Consider the following 13,231-nt stretch of genomic DNA (forward strand, 5'->3'; position numbering starts at 1 on the left):
CAAGGTTAAAGGCTATCCTCGGTGGTGGCCTTCTTCTTAGCGGAGTCGCAAGGTGAGCCAGGATGTCACAGGCAAAAAGTGGGGCGCCGTGTGCGTGCCTCTGTCTGATAGACTCTTTAAATCCTATAGCTGCCAGGACCCACAGGAGCCATTCCTGGTTATAGATGAAGTGCAGTGGTGAAAACACTAGCCAGCAGCATCTATGATTCCTGAGCAGGAAAGCCCACTGCAGCTGCCTCCTTTCGGTTGCTCGCTGCTTATGCAGACAGCCTGTGCTCTCCCACTCCTGGAAGTAGGGAGTCTGATCTGAGTGTACCTCACGTCCCCACACTGCTCTGGTCACTGTGTGGCTGTCCCTGAGCCCCGGGCCTATCATCATCTCCTGGGATGTCCACGACTTGCTTATGCTGATCACCCTGCCCAGTCCCTGGGGACGGGCTTGCTCCCCCTGGATGTTGGCTTCTGGTACTTGTCTTAGGAAGCGGAGGCAAGCTGGATGTGATAGATGACCATGGATGCTGTGTTTAGACGCGACTTCCCAGGAGATCCCTGGGCCTGGTATTCTGTCATTTTTCTCTGCCTTTCTCCTTCCTTGTTCTTTAACTCCTTGGGGCTTTTCTGATGAAACTAGAAACTCACAGCAGAGATAAACCTGACCTCATGAGGGGTGGGTTGTGAACTGTGGTTGCTTTGCTGGTCTGGGGTATCAGGCTCTGGCTCCCTGGGGCGTTACACAGGGTCATGCCAGGGCCTTTTGAGAATCTGTCTGGTTGGTGTCTGTGACAAGAGAGAATGTCAGTTAATGACAGGCCAGGAGAAGTGGTAAGGGGCGTGCTCTGGGGTGACAGGATGAAGGAAGCAGAGTGGGTTGACAGGGTGGGTGGTGGGTGTGGTAATGAGGCGATGGAATGAGAGTGGTGGGGGATTGGGTAGTGTGGTTAGCCAGATGGAAGATGGGGTGCTGGGGGATGGGGTAGAGGGACAATGGGGTGGGAGTTAGGTGGTAGAGTGACGGGGCGAGGGGGGCAGGGTGAGGCAGGTGAGGGAGGGGTGGAATCTCTCTAAGCTGCCATTAGCCAACTCTTGAAGGCAGGCTCTGGAAGGGCTGTGTGGGCGCAAATCTCTCTCTCAATCTCTCTCTCTCTCTCTCTCTCTCTCTCACACACACACACACACACTATTCATCAATGAACATCACTGACATTATTCATTTGAATTTAAAAGGAGAAAAAGCCAGAGAGGAAACAATGAACATTCATCTTTTTGTTGTTGTTGTTGCTCCAAGAAAGATGGTATCCAAGGCCATCTAGAGGGAAGCATTATTAAATCCATGATGAGGGCTAGAATTTCTGTTTCCTGTTTGGTCCTCCCTCTCTGGCTGTACTTTTCCTGGCCCGCTTCCGGATGAATGAGGCAGATTGCTAAAGTGAGCTGCCCCTCCAACTCCCAGGCTCTTGGAACAGCACCCCCTTCCCCCTCTCTCTGTCAGGAAGAAGAGGTGGGAGGTTCTCACGTGCCCAGATACTTGCGGATTCAGGATCCTTTGCTTGTAGCCAGGCCTTTTCTGGGGTGCGGAGTCCTCCCCATTCTCCCATCTATCTGCCTTGACCATGAGGGATGGTGAGGATGTGCTAGGGAGCATCTCACATCCCTGCCCTCCCCATCTTCCTTAGGAGGGTCACTTAATTGCAGACTGGGCCTTGGAAGGTTTAGTGAGCAGCAACTAGCTGTTTGTGCTTCCTTCCCTCCACCCCCACCCTGCAGCCCATCTTCCTTCCTCCTTTGGTAAGGATGCTGCCTTCAGACATTGCTTATCTTACTTAACACTCATCCCAGCCCGCACCCCGTACCCCAGAGTCACCCCGCCTCTGCTCCCATACTCACACTCTATGAAAGGCCAGAGACCTTTGCAGCGGCCTTTTCTTCATCACATTCCTGCTTTGTTTGCCCCTGTACTGGGCAGAGCCCATTGCTGAAGGCACAGCCTCCTCATGAACGTGAAAGTGTGGCTGGTCCTCGCCGTGTGTGTGCCGTCTGCTCTGTAAAGACACCAGAGTTCCTGCTGCGGTTGAGTCATGGAAGCTGAGCTCAGGGCCAGGGGCACTAGAACCCACATCAGTGAGACATCGTGTCTTCCTAATGAGCAGCTCAGCCTTCCTGCAGTCAACATAATCATGAACTTCAGTACCCTGTTGGAAACCTATTTTTAAAAATGCAGTTACTTACTTAATTAATTCTATTTGCTTGTATGGTGTGTGTGCGTGTGCGTGTGTGTGTGTGTGTGTGTGTGTGTGTGTGCGCGCGCGCACGCGCGCGTGCACACATGCGCAAACCCATATACAGTTTCTATGAGAATGTCAGAGGGCAACTTTCAGGAGCTAGTTCTTTCCTGTCATGTGGGGCTCAGGGACCAAACTCAGACCAGCAGCTTCACTCACTGGGCCATCTCGCTGGCCCTGGAAATCTATTCTAAGCAGGGAAAAGATTTTCAGAACAATGTACATTGAAAAAAATGTGAAAACTACATAGGCACAGAACAGACTGCAGTGTGGACCCCTGTTTATAAAACAAGAGCTGATGCTGGGGTGCTAAAAGTTGTGTGTGTGTGTGTGTGTGTGTGTGTGTGTGTGTGTAACTCAGATTCTTCCTGCTTTGTTTATATCTGTAAATGAAAGGATTTAGGAATTATAAATCAGTTCCCTTAAGTTGGCTTATTCTTAGACAAGGGACCCAAAGACAGTGAGGGGTGACTGCATTTTAAAATGCTCCTTTGTCCCCTTTGGCTCAGACATGCATTTTCCTCTCTAACACAGTTTGGGGCCAAAATTATTCTAGACTACAACTATTTTTGTTGTTGTTGTTGTTGTTGTTGTTAAATATTTGGAAATAGGGTCTCACATAGCCCAGGCTGGCCTCAAATTCACTAAGTAGATGAGAATAACCTTGAACTCCTGATCCCCCTGCCTCCAAATCCTATGTGCTGGGATTATGGGCATGGACCACCACACTTGTTTTTTGCTTGTTTGTTTTTCAAGACAGTGTTTCTTTATGTTTCTTCGTGTAGCTCTGGCTGTTCTGGAGCTCACTCTAGACCAGGTTGGCCTTGAACTCACAAAAATTTGCCTGCCTTTGCCTCCCAAGTGCTTGAGTTAAAAGCGGGACTACTACCACCATACCTGTTTTATGTGGTACTGTGGGCAGAACCCAGGGATGAGTTGCTCCCTAGCTCCTAGAATGTGATTATTGTCTTTTTTTAAATTTATCTTTATTTTGAATTATGCATATGTGTGTGAGAGCATATTCAGGCCTATAGAGGCCAGAAGACGGCATCCTTGGAGCTGGATTTACATGCAGTTGTGAGCTGTCTGACGTACGAGCTAGAAACTGAATTCACGTCCTCTGCAGTACAATATCTAGTCCTGAAAGTGGTTCTTGTTGGTCCTTCGTGGAAGTGTGGCCTGAGAGGTTTGCCCATTATTCCTTGCTAGGCAGTTTCCTGGTGTTCTGTGGCATAACCCAAGTTGCTGGCCTGGTTTCTATCTACGTCAGGGGAACCAGCTAGCTTCACTTTGGGGGTTTCTTCTCCACGTCTACATCTCAGTCCCTCTCTGTTGAATTTTCCATTGTCTTTGTGACATGCATTCGGCTGGACCCGTCAGTCCCCAGGATTCTCTGATCTGGAGTAGGGTCTGTTTTCATAGCTTTTCACTCTGTTTCTGACAAGTATTCTCTGGAGCTGTTGTTTGGCACACAGCTGTTCTGATGTCTGATTATTTCCCTCCTGAGTGTAATATTTCTTCAGATAGCCCTTCTTCTGTGGGCTGAGCTTTCTCTCAGAGCAGAAGGGGGCCAGCTCTCTCCCCACTGTTTTCTTCTCAGCCTTCATTGTTGCCTAAGCCATCCATCCTTGCCCAGCCCACTCCAGCTGAGTGACAGCAGCTCTGTCTTTCTGTGGGTCCGAGGACACCTGAGTAAACCCTCCCAGATCTCTTGTGAAGTTAGATATATCAGTCTGTCTGTCTGTATTTACAGAGATGGGGGTGGGGAATCTTTCTAGAGGGCTGGGGGCAGGTATCTCCCTTTCTTTTTTTTCTCCAAAGATTATTTTAGATGCTTTTCCTTGGGGAGTCCCCTGAACAAAGACTGTCTCTTCATCACAGACAGACCCCACCTGTCCCTCTCATCACTCAGCGAAGAGCCCTGTCTACAGGGTCTTCCAGCAGCTGACTCCAGACCCTTCTCTCCCACCTAAGGAAGGGAAAAGAGCCACAGTGAGAGAGGAGTCCCTCCTCCTGCCACAGGCTTCTGTGTCCCTGAAAGTTGTCAGCGAGGGTATGATCCAACCCTGTGTAGTGCCCCAGTCTTCCTCAGGCACTGCCTAGGCTGGCTTCTGTATTTTGGAACATTTAGTTTGCCTTGCTTGATTCCCAGGGACGGTATTCCTCAGTGTTGGTGTCCAAAGCGAAGAGCCCCCGACCCACCATCCATCTGAGCCACCCTTCCACTGTGGTGTTTTAACTGGTTAAGCCTGATTTCTCAGAATTGCCTGTTGATATAGGCATAAATGCTGTGGACTGTAAAGTATGCCAAGAATCTAAACATCAAGGCTGGGATGACAAAGCAGGTGGTGAGGGTTAGGCTGCTGGGAGCGGATACAGACCATAATTCGCCCTGCCATTGCTGGGGTCTGTCCCCAGGATGACCGTGCCCACTGAGCCCAGGCAGGGTGCAGCTTTGCCTTGAGCTGGTCCTGACATAACTCCTCCCTATGGGTGTGCTTCTTGCCGGGGAAATCCCAGTGTGCCATAATTATACCAAAAGGTGTTGAATGACTTCCTGGACCTTGATCTCGTGACACACACCATATTAAGGCCTTGAAAGTGTTCTGTGTAGTCCTTGCAGCAACTTTGAGCTTGGTAGCACATCTGAGCATCTTTGTTGAAGGTTAACATGCCTATAGAAAGGGACAGCATCTTAGGTGCTCAAATGGAACCTTCATGATCCACAGCTGGGAGGAGACAGAGCCGTACAGCCCGGTCACCAGGAGGCTCAGGGTGTGCCGAAGTTTTTAATGAGACTTTTTGATAATGCACAAAGAAGTAGGTTTTTCTTGTGACATTTTCATACACCATTAAACTTTGTCCTTATTCATCCTCTCCCCACTGCCCTTCCCTCCACCTTCCCCTACCGTCCTTACTTATCTTCATCACCTCCACCCCACTCTCCTTCCATCCCCCCATCCTCCCATTGTCCTTCCCTACCTTTACCATCTCCCCAATGGTCCTTCCCTGCCCCTCCACCTCACCCACTGTCCCTCTCTGCCCCCCACTTCTTCCCACTGTCCTTCTTTGCCCCCTCCACCTCTCTGCACTGTCCTTTCCTGCCCCCTCTACCTCTCTGTTGGTCTCCTTCCTCCTCCCAAATAGCCTCCATCTTCTCCCCTCTCACAGTTCCCTTCCTACCTCCCACCCACCGCACATTTAAGTCTAGATTGTTTATATGAGAACAAGCATGCAACATTTGTCTTTTTGAGTCTGGCTTATTTTGCTTAACAAAACAACCTCCAGTTTCATCCGTTTCCCTGCAAATGTCCTGATTTCCTTCTTTACGGCTGTACAAAATTCCACTGCGTCTATACACTGTACTTTCTTCATTCATGCACCCGACATCCATGTGAGCTGCTATGGATAGCGTAACAGCAAGCATCCCAGTTTGCAGAAGGAACATGGAGGATCAGAAGGGAGCCAGTAAGACATCTGACAACTCACTGAACAAAAGGCCCACGATGTGCCCACTGACTGCCGGGTACCCAGGCCTAGTTTACGCAGGTATTCAGTGTGGGAAGATGGCCAGTGAGCAGCTCCACACCCTTGTCTTGCTGTTATCACTTTGCATGTGTCCCTACCCTGGGAGGTTTATTGAGCTATCCCTGCTGCCACAGTGTTCCTTAGCAGCCAGGATGGGGTAGGTGCCTGGAGAGGGCTCACAGGACTCTCTGAGGGTAGGCATAGTGTGGTATAATTTGGGTAGCTACAGCATTGACATCTGGCAAGGCCAAGCTCCACGTTCCCTGGTTGCTTTGACCAGTTCCTGGCTGGTCACCTTCACTGTGTTGCAGGCCCGTTTCTCCCACAGATCTTGTATCTGCTTGCACCCACTAGAGTTACTGGGCATACTGGGAAAGGCCACCCTGGACACCTCATCCTGAAGGCCAGAAGTGCAATAGCATTTTGTAACCGGAAGGGCTCTCTCAGGAGCGTAATCAGTTCTGGAACTTTCTAAAGACCATTTCACTTCATTTTGTTGAAGACAAACAAAGCCTCTGGAGGCAGAGACAGGCAATCCCACGGGTATGAGTTGTCAGCAACAGAGCGGACATTGTTCCCGCATGCTGTCCCTTGAGGGCCAAATCCTCTGTCTAGCTGGGGACATGACACAGTTCCTGGAATCCTGCCCGGAGGAGCTGAGTAGAGCTGCCAGCCAGCTTGCCCTAGGGCTCCCCAGTGCCTACACACTGGAGGGTGGTGCTCGGAGAAGCTTCAGGACTGTCCTTCACTGCCCCATGAGGCCCAACCCTGATGTCCCCCACTGCCTGCTATTCCTGGGCTCACAACTCTAGTGAGCCTGAGCCAGGAAAGCCTTGTGCAGTGCTGACAAGGCACCCTTGGAGTCCTGGCTGAGCAGGACCCAGCTGGTGGGTTTAGAGGACAGGCAGGGGCTGGTGAAAGGTGCCAGGGGCATGTTGAAGCAATTTCTGCATCATTCCAAATGCGGTGAGCTACTGGCCCTGGCCATTCAACTCGGCCTTTTAAAAAGTGGCCTGTGCCCAAATCAGTACCAAGCAAAGTGGGCTCTTCTGCTGTGTTTTTGGAGAACAGTGGATGAGGGAATGGGTATAGCACTGGTTGTGGCCAAATTGCACAGTGGCACTGATTTGAACCCACTTTTGTCCTAGGGAGGTGGAAGAAGAGTACTGTGGGAGTGTGTGTGTGGGGTTCTGGAGGGTTCCCAGAAGCAGCCCCTCAACCTCCAGTCAGGCTTGGCACCAGGAGCTCTGCCTAAGCTATCAGTCCAAGCCCCCATCTCCTCCATCCCGCCACCCTGGCTCATCTCCTGGCAGCTGCTGCAGGGAAACGAGGCTGGCCCCTTTTGCCTTAATTAGTAGTTCCACTTATGACATAGATATATCTTCCTATGGGGTATTTCATTTAGCAAAAAGCTTTTCGTCTACCATCCTGACCCCCTTAAAGACAATTTATTGCAATTCACCCTTCCTCTCTCTTTCTCAGCCTGACTCTCTCTGTTTCTCTCACCTATGTACCTCCCTGAAGCCACTGCTCCAGATTTGGCACTCCTAGAAGAGTCTGCCTGTTCATCCCGCTATCCCTGCCCCCACCACACACACACCAGCGACCATCTATCACCTGCTTCTGAATGGTCTACCTAATTTTCCTGACTCTGAAATATCCTTGACGGTTCGGCTTGTCTTTGAGGTTGAACTGGAGCTCAAGGTACAATGCTGTCATCTCCCTCTTGTGCTTTTGGTCACAGGCAGGTGACTGTCTGTCTGGCCTTGTATTTATGAAATATCCCGGGCTTTTGGGGAACTCAGCTTGCTATGAAGATGCTTGAGCCCATGTCCCTGTCCAGAGACTGAGGATGAAGGACCATGTGGTGTGAGCATCTGTGGTGAGAGGGTGCAAGAAGGCTGGTGCACAACTTATCATCTTGACCAGCTGTTTGAACATTGTTCTTGGTCCCATGGAAGGAGAGAATACTTTTTCCAAGGGTCATGGTATCTGTGATTTTGGAAAACAGGTAGCTTGCGTGTCTGGTGAAGGATGTTAAGCATGGCGGTACCTTCATTCCACACCAGGTAGCTTTGTTCTGGGTTGTTTAGTATGGACCACCCCTAGGATGCTGGATCCATATAGCTCATCTTCCACCTTGTTCCCTACAGCATCATAGCACTGGTCAACTAAGTTTTGGACTAATGACTTAGTGACTTAGCCAAGTCACTAATGGGAAGGCCTCCTGTGGAGGGACTGGGTCCATAGTGCCTGGTTCCATAGGCAAAGCTCTTAGTCCCTCCATCTAGCTTGAATCTGAGCTTCCTCAACACTAGCTCTCAGCTCTCAGCTCACCATTCCCAGTCTCTGACTCCTGCCAGGGGCTCCTGCCTGCAGAACTCCTTTCTCTGGAACCTAAACTCTCCCCTGCACTTGTCATTACTTTCACTGCCCAGTTCAAGGATAGCTGGCTCTCTGAACCATCCATCTAGCATGTATCCTTTGCTCATTTTCTGCCCTTAACCCTGGACTCACCATCATTACATCCCCAACATAACAACACCCATCAAGTGTAAGCTCACTTCTCTTGGGGGCTTTGTGGAAAGCTCAGAGGCTGAGTCTGGGTACAGCCTGGGACATAGCTCTTCCCTTCCTCCTCCTTGCACTCACACACCTAGCCTAGCTCTGAGCATCTTCCTCAGCCAGGGTTACCTTTAAAAAGGACTTGTTCCCCACCCCTACCCCCACCCCCAAACAGTCAAAAGAGCTCTATTGATTTGTAATCTTTTACAGACCACAGAGTCTGTTTATTTTAAGCAGTCAGGTCAACAGTTTCTAGTAAATTTAGCAAGCTGTGTGCCCATGGCCTCCATCCAGGTTTGGGCCACTCCACCACCCCAGAAAGATCCCTCATGCCCACTTGCAGCCTGACAAATGTGTTTCTACCCTCTGTGTCTGTCGCTTTTCTCCTGTTCTGGACATTTCCATGTGGCTCAGGCCACACAATCTGTGGCCTCAGTGACTGGCATCTCACTCAGCCTTATGGTGGTCACTGGCTTTATTCAGCTCTTCTGGGGCTTCTTACTACCCCCAAAGGGAGCCCAGACACTCCTCTATCCAGCAGAGGCTCCACCTGACTTTCTCAGGCAGGTCTTTGGTTGCCTTGGAGCTGTGATTTCTCTCACAGCACCTGGCGTCTGAAGAGCTGTTCGCTTAGAGTCTCTCTCCCTTTGTTCCCTGCGTGTTTTGCTAATGCAGCCACAGCCCAGACAGAGCACTAAAGCCCAGCTGGAGGGAGCAGGCTCACTTAAGCTTTCCCTGTCAGCCAACGAGGTACATTTGAGCTGAGCCCCTGGTGCTGACTTTTCTTGGGAAGAACTTCCTAGGTACAACCAGCCATGAAATCCATGTGCTGACGCCACAGAAGCGGCCACATGCTGTGGTGCAGTGTGTGGCTGAGGGAGACCGGCATAGGGGTGGTCAGAGGCACGGCCAGGTTTTGGTGGCCAAATTGAGTTCTGTTCAGAGCATGCAACTCCAATAAATTTGTACACGTGGCCTTGGCTGCTGTGACAGGAGGAAGGACGGGAGAAGAGTCGAACGGAGATTTCTGGGGAGAAGGAGAAATGGAGAAGGGAGCCAGGTACAGGGCTGGCAAGGGAAAGAGAGCCTGCACAGGTTCCAGGTGACAGGGCCAAGGACAGGACTGATAAGATCAGAACCACAGGCTCTTACCAGAGAGTCCTGGATGGAGGGGAGGAGTTTACAGGGCCCCTGACCTGTCAATCAGTTTGAAATAGAATGCCGGTGTCATGGCTGTTTTCCAGAATAAGACCAAAAACCCATTTTCTTTCTTTCTTTTCTTCTTTCTCATTTTCATGGGTGTGGATACATGTGTATTCATGCATGTTTGAGTGTGTGTGTGTGTGTGTGTGTGTGTGTGTGTGTGTGCGTGCGCGAGTTGGTGTGCTTGTGCATGTGGAGGCCAGAGGTTAATGCAGAGAGCCATTCTTGATTGCATCTCACTCCTGTTAGTTGAGACAGGGTCTCCCAGTCAGTTCCAGAGCTCACCGATGATATGGCTGGGCTTGCTAGCAGCTGTCTCAGGGCATCCTCCTTTGAGGATGAATTACAGGGTCCTGGGGATCTGAACTCTGGACCGCGTGCTAGCATGGCAAGTGCATTAACTGCTGAATCGTTTCCTCGGTCTCCATTTTCTTTCATAATTCACGTAACTGCACCATTCACTCATGGACAGTATGTGCCTCAGTGACTCTTAGGGTGGGGGCACAGGCCCCTCAGTCATAGTGTTTTTCTTATCCCTGGAGGAGTCTGTGCACCCTCTAGCCATCTGTCCTCTTATGGATCTCCCTGTGGCTTTTCCTGCTCTACACATGCAGGGTAAGTGGAGTCACAGGATGAATGGGCTGAGAGGTAGAGACTCGCTCTTTAGAGTCCTGTCTCTCCTGTTGTCGACATATCTGTCCCCTCACATCCGTACATGTACCAACACTTGCAAATCCATTGGGGTCTTTGTTTGCTTCTTGTTTTTACATTTTTTTTTGAGACAGGCTCTTCCTGTGTAGATCAGATTGGCCTCAAACTTTCGACAACTCCCCTGTCTCAGCCTCGTCAGTGCTAGGACTGAAGGGGTAAGCCACCACGCTGACTGGCTTCCTAAACGTCACGAGGTAGTCTCCCTGATCAACTCAGACATGCAAAAGTCTGATGTCAAGAGGGTCTTCTGTGCCAATAGCTGTGCTTCACTTTGTACAGCTCTTTCCTCATACAGTTTAAAGATAATTATTTATTCCTGTGTGTGCATGCATGCCAGGGCATATTGAGGAGGTCAGAGAGCAACTTGTGGGAGTTGGCTCTCTCTTCTACTATGTAGGTTTCAGGGACTGAACTCGAGTCTTCATGCTTGGGAGACTCAGTCCTCTCACTGGCCCAGAATGGACCCTTTTCTACTTGCTTAGTGCTCACCCAAAGAGGCTTATTTGGCAGTGTTATGGCTATTTTTATATAACTGTGTTTGTTTCTCTCTTAACCTGGCTACCATACAAATAATTGAGAGCCTATAATTCTTTTTTTTAATAACAAGCTTCCCAACACAATAACTGAGCAGTTATTACTCTATTTTTAACTAATCTGAACTAATCTGGGTTCCTCCAAGCATTCATTCCAGGATACTTGCACTTTGGAACTTTCCTGCTGAGCTCTCTCCCCAGGTGTCTCCTGGGCTTCTGCCCTTGGCTTAATCCCCAGATGAATCCCCTACTTTCTTTTCTCACTTCTCCTCCACTGGCTGTTTTCTCCCCTGCTCAGTGATTGGCTGTAAGCTGCTTTATTGGCATGCAAGGGACCATTGGGGAACAGAGTTTATGTAACATTAAGGCAGGAGATTCTCAGAACAAGGCCTGAACCAATGTGTGAGTGGGGGGGGTTACAGAAATGAGCATTTGAATTACACAATAACCTTATGCCTACATGGGACTATAAGAGTTCACTAGAGATTACTTGAGTGTGAATTTGGGCACATTTTCTGCTCTAAGAGGAAAGCCACCCAACAGGATTGACATGATGCTTCATCTCCATTGCCAACTTGACTGGATTTGGAATCACCCCGGGCACTCATCTCTTGGTGTCTGTGAGGGTGTTTTCAGAGAGGCTTAAGTGAGGCGGGAAGACCCATCCTGCGTTCAGGCAGCACTGTTCCACAGGCTGGGGTCCTGGACTGGAATAGAAAGGAGAAAGTGAGCTCTTTTTCGCTTTCGTCTGTCTCTGTCACACTGTGGATGCAGTGTGGCACTCCTGCTTCCGTTCCTTCTCTGCCACGATGAACTGTACCCTCCAACTTTAAGCCAGGGAAACCGTCCCTTTCCCTCATTGCTTTTGTCTCAGCAATCAAGAAAGTCACAAATACAAATCTACTGGATAGTAGAGGATATTGGTGCTGGCCCTCATTCAGAGGCTTGGAGTTCAAGGACAGCAACCATAGCTGATACTCAACCATCCAGCCAGACCCCAGGAGGCTGAAGATGGCTGAGGGCATCAGAAGTGTTTTATTCCTCACGTAGAGAAAATGTCAAGAATAAGAAATATCACGGGCTCCAGGGTGTCTATTACCTAGACCTCTGATCATGGACAGTCTTTACTTTTTAACTGATAACATTAAGCCTTCCTGATGCAGCTGGCCTTCGTTGTCTTCATTTCCAGTCCCTTCCTTTCAGGGGCAAAGCAAACATAAACTTTGAGTCATAAAATCAAAGTCAAATTCATTCATCATCTCCATGACCCTGCCCATCTCTCTCACTCTCTCAGCATATATGCCAGGCTGACCATAAACTCAGTCATCCTCCTGCCTCAGCCCCCAAAGAAATATGTCACCATGTTCACCCCTTAATCATCTATTACTCACATACTTGTCCACCCACCAACTCAGCCATCCACCCGTTATTTTCCCATCTATCCATTCTTCTGCCCACTCACCCATTTCCTCATTCATGCAAACATTCAACCATCTGTGTGCCCACCTATCCTTTCACAGTACAGAAACATGCTCTTAGGATTTTATACTTACTTTGAGTGACTACCCACCATGCTTTGTAGTATACAGCTGGAGCACTGTTGAGAGAGAAAGAAGGCAGAGAGTCTGATTTTCTTTGCAGTTACATTAACTTGTCACGAAGACCAGAGGAAGCTCCCATTCCCACCTTGTCTGCAATGCTACCATGTGAACCTGGTTCCTTGTGCTTCAGCCAAGCAGTTTGACTTCACAGCTTTCATCATAAGTATTTGGTGCATCGTAAGTAGTTTGAAAGAGAACAGAGGCCCTGGGGCCTGGCCGTGCATGAAACCAACCAAGGAAAAGCAACCTTGATCCTCTCTTGTGACCTGATAGCAAAAGGTGGAGAGGAGCTCAATAGTCATATCTAACATTTTCAGCAACTAAAGCTGGCTGAGCTATGTCTCTCCTCATTGTAGTCAGGATTCCTGTGCTGCCCCTTCCTCCACTGGATATCAAGTTGGATATGGAAGGTCAGGTGTCCTAGCATGCAGGGCTCTCTGAGCCCAGACATAATCAGCCAGCACAGTGTGCCTTTCTCCTTAAGCTCACTGTTAATTCCCACTTAATTCTCTTTGAGAAAATAACCTCTGGAAATGGAAGCCTTGGCCTGGAATTACAAAAACTCAGCAAATCCCATATCGGTGTGGAATTCAGAGGCTCAGAGGCCAGGCTAGCAAAGAGCATGATGAGTCACTAGGAGAAAGTGACCCATGTTAAATCTGAGGGCAGGGTTGTTTTCTAACATCTTTGTCGTGATTATGTTTGTAAGCAAGGGTCACAGTCAAGAAACTGCTGAAATGGCCACTCCATTAGGGAGAGGGTTTTATTATTATTATTATTATTATTATTATTATTATTATTATTATTATTA

The 13,231-nt window shown here is 49.2% G+C and overlaps 1 protein-coding gene across 3 annotated transcripts in view; it reads left to right on the forward strand.

Annotated features, from left to right (window-relative positions):
• The window catches only part of Shank2 (SH3 and multiple ankyrin repeat domains 2), a 435,405-nt gene that overhangs the window by 49,232 nt on the left and 372,942 nt on the right, over positions 1–13,231 (forward strand). The gene's annotated exons all lie outside the window — the stretch shown is intronic.

This window comes from Psammomys obesus, unplaced genomic scaffold, assembly GCF_907164565.1.
Source record: "Psammomys obesus unplaced genomic scaffold, mPsaObe1.curated_primary_1811, whole genome shotgun sequence".
Classification (NCBI taxonomy): Eukaryota; Metazoa; Chordata; class Mammalia; order Rodentia; family Muridae; genus Psammomys; species Psammomys obesus.